The sequence below is a fragment of the Plectropomus leopardus genome, chromosome 7 (genome assembly GCF_026936395.1).
Source record: "Plectropomus leopardus strain MGB_pleo_1.0 chromosome 7, ASM2693639v1, whole genome shotgun sequence".
Classification (NCBI taxonomy): Eukaryota; Metazoa; Chordata; class Actinopteri; order Perciformes; family Serranidae; genus Plectropomus; species Plectropomus leopardus.
This window is the reverse complement of record NC_142182.1, coordinates 30,200,136-30,207,608: the sequence shown is the minus strand read 5'-3', so window position 1 is coordinate 30,207,608 and position 7,473 is coordinate 30,200,136. Positions and strand designations below refer to the sequence as shown.

Below are 7,473 nucleotides of genomic sequence, written 5' to 3'. Positions count from 1 at the left end.
GTTTCAAAGGCAATTAAAGACAAATAACCCTGCCGTTTTCCCACGTGGACTCTGAAGACAAAGTGTAGAAATAGATGGCTGTTAAACTGCAACTGTTGTGCAATATTAAGAAAGGCTTAATGTTGAAATACCGGCAGATATTAGGGAAGCAGGACCAGTGCAAGTGCTCAGAGCAGATAGAGAGATAGAAAGAAAGGCTCACATGCTTGCTGAAAGTGCCTGGTAATATCCTGTAAATGCTGTAAAGGTGCATCATTGGAATGACTTAAATGAGGATCACGAATAACTCCAGGAATCTAAATATACAGGTATGTACAGGAATTAGCCCAGCCACAGCATGTGCAGAACGTTTTGCACCCCAGGGCCATTGTAAGTTTTTGAAAAACACATTCAAGCCATTACCTTTGTGTAGAAGCAACTTGCTCGGTGACTGAATAAAAAAAACTGCAGAGAATCTCACCGTTTTTCTCAGTTGCTTTGGCACAGTTGTCAAATGAAGATTATGAATCACACACCACTGTGTTAAATTACGAAATCCACAGCTGATTTTCTCACAATGGTATTTGCATTTTTCATTGCTTTCAGACTTTTTCCATCATGGTCACTGTGTAAATCTTTAGAGAAATATTTTTATGTTTCAGAGGTTTCAGTGATGTAGTGTTGATTGATTTATTCAGTCAAATTTTACTGCAAACTGTGCTTGTTGTTGATTTTAGTTTTCAGGTGCAACTCATGAAGAGTCAGTTCTGAAAGGCATTTACACCACAGAAGGTGATGCTACGTTTGTTTTAAGAATATTTTTTTTACTTTTTGGCCTTTATTTGATGGAAAAGCTGGCGTGTGAAAGGGCAAGAGAGAGGGGATGACATGCAGCAAATGAAGGTGTGCTGGAATTGAACCCGTGGCTGCTGAGGCACAGACAGGTGAGCTGCTGACATATTGTTATACTAAGTTTAACTTTTTTCTGGTTTTTTTTCTGAATTTGAAATAGACATCAGAGAGAAACAACTCAGACAATAACAGACAAACTGCAGTATGTCATGATTTGGTCAGTGAATAAGGTGGACACTAGAGGAGAGGAAAGAGACAACGTACAGTCTAGGAAGATATAAATACAGAGACATTAAGGGGGTTACATTATGCCAAAATACTCTTTGTAGAGTAAGAAAGAATACAAGTGAGGTAAAAGTATATGTATTACCAAGAAAATATATACCAAAAGTACGTACAAAAATTTTTTAAAAAATTCTGCAGAAATATGTGCCCTTTGACTGATTCGTTACTAGATATTTCAATATTAGTTTGTTTATTGTTGAGTCAGTGAGCAGTATTTTGGTTAGCCTTATTATGTTAGTCTTTTTCTGATAGTTTGGTTATTCATTTCAGTGGTTTCCAGCCTGGGGGATTTGTAAAACGAATAATGGGATATGAACAAAGGAATATTTCCTCTTTGTGGGTCTCCAACAATTATTCAAAAATGAGACAGTCTAAAAAAGTTTAGAGGGGAAATCACTCATCAGACTGCTCATCTGAGATGTGACATGGGACCCCGAATAGCTCCAGCTTTTTTTAAAAATCTGGTTTTAACTGGTTTAACCTTTAGCAATGCATTGTATTTTACAAGTCTACCACATCAGATAAATGTAGTAAGGTAAAAACAGCACAAAGGAGGGATTCAAAGAGTATAATGTTGTAACAATAAAATTACTGATAGTTTAAAAACATTTTACTAAAGTCAGAGAAAAATGACTTCTGTATAAAGGAATGTATAATGGTAACAATGTATATGATATAACTACCATATTAAAAAAACAGCTTCAGGGTATAAAATAAAGTGCATTAACATGCGAGGTGCAGAACATCACGACGTGGTGGTGTTGATCACACCAACCCTTTGTCCAAACAATAACAACCAACAATGCATTGCTTCTCTGTTCACAGCCTGTGCATACAACTGATTAGCAATTATGAATAACTGCACACTTCCTCAGTGCAGCCTGGCAACCATTAACCACGCGTAACCACAAAACCTAGACAGTAAGCCTACACAGAAAATAAACAAAAAAGCGGGTGCAATAAATAAATAACCTGTGTATTTAACAGCAGAATAAAGAATCATCATAGCAGCCAACACAGAGATGCAAAGCAGCAGCGACAGCCCGCAAACACTGAAGCCAAAACAGACCCTGCGCGAGTTTTGAGCGTTTGGGCAAAGTTGTACTCACCCCTCTTGGTGTCTTCATGTCCTGGCAGGTGAAGTTCCTCAAAATCTGCGAGTTCATTGTCTGTTCTTAAAGCAGTCCAATCAGCCTCACTGTCCTCCTGAGCGCCTCAAATCCAAAAAGTCCTGATTTGATGAGGGCCAGCAGAGAAGTTCCTAAGCTAATGTAGCAGTATCAGCAGCAAATGCGCCATGTTGTTCTTCTTTTGGCAGGCTACAAACAGTTAGGTGTTGTTGTTATTTTAGCATTTAGTATTGTGGCTAGACCCAGCATGCATCTGTTCACCTGAGCATCGTGGGTGTGTTTGATTTGGGTCACCTAGTATGCCCTCCGGATGGTGCTTACAATCCAAGGATCAAGGATACTGTACTTAAAAACAATTTTGAGGTACCTTTACTTTACTTTAGTATTTCCATTTGCTTCTATTTTATAGTCTACATCTACACCACTACACTTCAGGGGAACATAGGCTATTGCACTTTGGATTTTGCTATTTAAATCCTTAAATATGTGGAAAAACACCGTTTTTCTTCAAGTGTAATGTAGGCTCAATTTGAAAGGTGGTGTAGGCTACATGTTACTAAGAAGTAAATGTTATAATTCTAAAAATGCTTAATGCTAACTTTTTTGTTAACATCATTTACTTGAGCTTTTACAACTACATGCGATATCATAAAATTACTTTTTATAACTGAGTACAGTAAATAAATACTTTAAGACTTTTACTCAAGTTGTAAGCCTATAGGTGAATTTAACTTCTACTAGAGTTATTTACTGGTAAGAAATATGTCCTTTTACTCAAGTAGCCTATGGATTTTAGGTACTTCTTCCACCACTGTCAAGTGATAATACACATTATTCTGAAATGGGCCATTCTACATGAGTAGCCTACTCTTACTTCAGCTCCTTGTACTTTGACTTAAGTAAGATTGTGAATGCGAAACATTAACTTGTAACAGAGTATGTCTACACGGGGGTATAGTTACGTTTCCTTAAGTAAAATATTTGAGCACTTCTTCCCTCACCGCCTGTGAATATGGCGTTTTTGTTTTGAAACTAGTTTTCACTGTCGACCACATTTACGGTCCACTATTCTATGTATTACGGCATGGAGAATTCAATGTGCGCTTTGGTGTGAGCGCGGGTTATTACGGTAGAGTCCAGCTCTGTTGCACTGTTTGCTGCTCCGTTGAAAGCAGGGAGCGCTGCGATGAGCCTCCATACTATCCAGCCCGCTCAATCACTGTGATAACGGCTAACGATATACTCTGAAGCAAACTCTGGACACCACTCCACTTCCTGCTGTAAGTTGCACATTACCTGTGCTTTTAAACGTGTTTAGTATCGTCCGTCCCGCGAACTACAGTGTTACTTTTAAAATGCTTTAAGCTATGCTTTTGTCTGTCTACGTCTTCTTGGGAGAGTTCACATTAACTGCTAGCGTAAATATAAGTCATTTCGTGGTCGTGAGCGGACAGCCTATCGACTATTTCTTTGAGCGATATCTCTTTTCATCCGGCTGATAAGTTGTTTTGTTGTAGTCAGTGTGAATTTTCTTGAAAGTGTTGGTAACATTTCAAAAGCTGAAGCGAAGTTGAGCGTGGTGGACATTTGTGTCAAATAAAACAAGTTATTTCCCTTCGTGTTAATGGCATGTAATGTTAACGTGAAGTGAACCACTTATTTTCTGTAAAAAATTGACCTCTTCATATATATATATGGTGTTTAGATAGCTCCATGAACGTACTAACGGCTGAGTTGCTGCTGTACCCCACCCAGTAACTGTGAAGTTATTTAGCAGCCAGGGGTTAATGTCAGCGACTAACCAGTTAAAAGCCTGATTCATTATTCAAATTGACAGAGCTGAGCTTTTTATTTATTTTATTTATTTATTTTTTTTAAAGCATTTTAGTCACCACGTTCAAAAAACACTTTGAATAAATGTCAAGATTTCAAACGGAGGTAGCAGAGTTGACTGCCTAATAGGTGAAAGTGGATTAACCGGTGTGGCAGGGGAGTGAGTGCCAGAGTGTCTGTGTGTTTTAGTGACAGAAATTGCCCAATTATGGCAGCACTTAGCATTATTCCAAGAAAAAAGTCAATGTACCAGCTGTGTTTATCACAAGGAAGAGGGGAAACATACAATATAGTGTGCTTTAATACTTATATAAAAATGAAAGGAGTTTGTCAAATGTATGCTTGAAGTTGTAAGTGAGATTAAGTGCAATGATCAGATGAGACTGACTGAAATGGTAATGATATGTGTTGAACTAAGCGGCTGCTCATTCTTGGGAGAGACGGATCACTCAGTGTGAAAGCTTGCTGCACAACTAACAGTTGAGGTTAGTGTTTGGTGTGTCGAGACTTGTCCCAAGTGCAGTTCAGCAATGCTGCAGCCCTGTCATGTTGTCAGTGTTGTGAACCGAGCTAGAGCTTTCTGTTAAGCAGTCTGCAAAACAGTAAAACACAGCTGAAAAACACTGTCTGCAACACAATACGCTGTCTACAAAACACTATTCAATAGTAAGCTATGGCTATGCTTTTTCTCCTTATTCTTCATGGGATGACTGAAATATAAACTTATATGGGAGCCTACCTTTCTCTCCAACCTCAACAACTAATTTGTTGAATGTTTAAGAAGGAGCGGAAGACAAAGCACAGTTGTGTTTTTCCTTTAAATTGACTCCCCAGCTGAAGGCTTGCTTTGTGCATTGACATGCCCACGTTTGTATAGCTTCAAACATTTTAACATACAACAAACGCAAACTGAAATGCTGGCTTGAGTCAAACAGAAGCGCGTGACATGAGGGAAGTGGCATGGTGGTTATTACATTCCTTAGCCTATATCTTAAAATGGGAAAAAAAGTTATGTCAAATAAGGAGACGGATGAGGAATATTATTACCCCTCAGCATGAAGCCTTTTAAATTGCTTACTTGGTTTGTGTTTTTGATGAATCAAGACTTATTCCCATGGCAGCAGTCGCACAGTTTTCTTCTCTAATCGCTTTGTGATTAGGAATCAACATGTCATCCAGGCTCTGTGGGCGGGCGGGGGATTCTAATTGGCCGAGGAAATAGGAAAGATGAAACAGGGCTCCCTTCTCTGTTCTTTGTGCCCATGGTGACAAAGTTTTCAGCTTGGTGGAAAATGACTAAAATGAACGTGGAGTGGGCAGCAGTGGATGTCTGTTGAAGATGAATGTGGCTGTGCTGATACAGCCATCAGATCAAATTTTTCTGGCTGTTCAACAGCGTCTCTGTTCTTTTTAGCCAAAGCAATCAAACCATTAGATATTCTCACCGTGTTAACATAGTGGCACTCTACTTTCTGCATGCAGAAGTGGCTCTGGTAAATGGGTCAGTTATGGCCTGATAATGACCTTTACGACTGTTTTCCTTCTCCATGAATGTGTGTGACTGCAGGATATTGTCACCTCAGCCAACCCTGAAAGACCCTTCCAGTTTGTGGTGCAATTTTTTCTCACTAATGGCTCTCATGTAGAACAACAGTAACGCTCTCTGTGTCACTAAGAGGTGGTACACCTTGTCTAACAACTGTACTCAATACCTGTCTGACAAATGGAAATATGACATTATATTATGACCATCCGACTCAAGTACACACATTCACTGCAAAGTTACTGTTGGTGGAATAGTGCTTTATTTGCCACAAAAACAAGTGAAAAATAATAATTTCTCTTTGCAAGCTTTGAATGCATCCATGTCAGACATAGATAAAGGGTTAACTTGATCTCAGTGGAGCTGGGCTATGAGTTATCCTGAGAGAGTTTAGCAGAAGCACATGTAGATGCGTGTGTAGTTTTTGTGTAGAGGCATTGGGGCAGGCAGCGTCACCGTGTACAGCCCTAGGCAATCCCACAGGTCCTTCACACACTCTTGACATGCTGCATGCTGAATAGCCAAAGCAGATGGTGACCCCTTTTTTGTTTTAACCCCTGAGTGATTAATTACCACCTCTGTTTAAAATACAGTCCACTAATTACACAACAAGCTATAAGTATTATCATTTTAATGGTTATTTCTAGTGTACACGTACAAACATAGCGGCCATTGAAAGTGTGAGGGCAGTATTTAGGCAGCCTGAGGCATTTGTCCCTGACAGATCAGATACAGTAACACAAAGTGATTGCTCTCTAAACAGACACTGTAAATGGAATTTTTTGGAAGAGTTGTGCTTTTTCTACAATCACAGCGCTCAGCATGAAACTCATCCACCGCCATTGTTTTGGTAATTACCGCTTTGGATGCATTCTTAAAATAGCAACCAATATGATTTACCTCAGCATAATGGTGGTTAGCTATATTTAGTTTCATCTCACTGACTTCTGGTTTGTCTCAGGGGACTTCTGCTGTGTGCTATATATTTCTGCCAATGAGGATAGCTTTCTTCCTGGCATCTTTGCTTTTAATTTCCTAATGCCTGGTGTGACAGTGGGTTTGCCATAGGCTTTAATAATGAGACGACAGCAGCTGTGCTCCTGTTTATTTCCAGTGGACAAGATTAGAGAAGCTAAGACCATATGTTGCTTCTCAGATTGTACCGTTTTATGGCAGTGAAAGGCTGCTCAACTCGTTGATTACATCTGGGGAGGACCGAAAAGCAATTCCATCGTTGAATGGTGTCAAAACACTGCGAGCAATTTTTGTGTGTATTTCTTGGCAACTCATTTCCCCCAGGCGTTTCCAGCTGTCTGCATAAACTCAGAAAAATCTCATTTTGGATTCATTATCTTTGATAATCGCCTTACTTGATATTGTAATGTTGTATAACATGTGGGGCAATCTTTTGTTTGACTTGCTTGCATCATCTTTTGTTTGCTCAAAAATGTTTCTGTGGCTTTTGTGTGACTACTCTGGTCTTTTAAATCCGTCAAAGGCATTTTATAGAAAAAAGAGACATGTTTTATTTCAAAATGTTATATCTTTTAAATTGACAGGTAAACTTTAGTGGACCCTGCAGGACGTTCTGAAGAGCGGAGTAGTGGAGAAGCAGCAACTGGATTTAGAAGGAAGCTACAAACTCCACATCTAATCGTATCTGTATCCAGTAAGTAAAAGTGTTGTGTCACTTCTCTGATTTAAAATTGTTTAGCAATTGATATGTCTGTGGTAAAAGGCCTGCATTACCCAAAATGAGGACTATACCAGGCTGTGCTGGTCAGCTGCTGTGGAGACGAGTTGTTTGGAGTTTGTATGTATGTATTCATGCTCACAGCGGAGCATTGTGAT

General features: G+C 39.3%; 1 protein-coding gene across 3 annotated transcripts in view; it reads left to right on the top strand.

Annotated features, from left to right (window-relative positions):
• Positions 1 to 221: 221 nt before the first annotated feature.
• LOC121950345 (tumor protein p53-inducible protein 11) overlaps positions 222 to 7,473 on the top strand; it is a 50,433-nt gene continuing 43,181 nt past the window's right edge. For 2 of the 3 annotated variants that reach the window (XR_006106317.2, XM_042496307.2), the window contains exons 1-2: positions 3,373 to 3,526; positions 7,182 to 7,291. The gene's annotated coding sequence lies outside the window, so the exon portion shown is untranslated. Of the gene's footprint in view, positions 309 to 3,372; positions 3,527 to 7,181; positions 7,292 to 7,473 lie in introns of those variants that run through there. The other variant, XM_088080434.1, reaches the window with a different exon arrangement.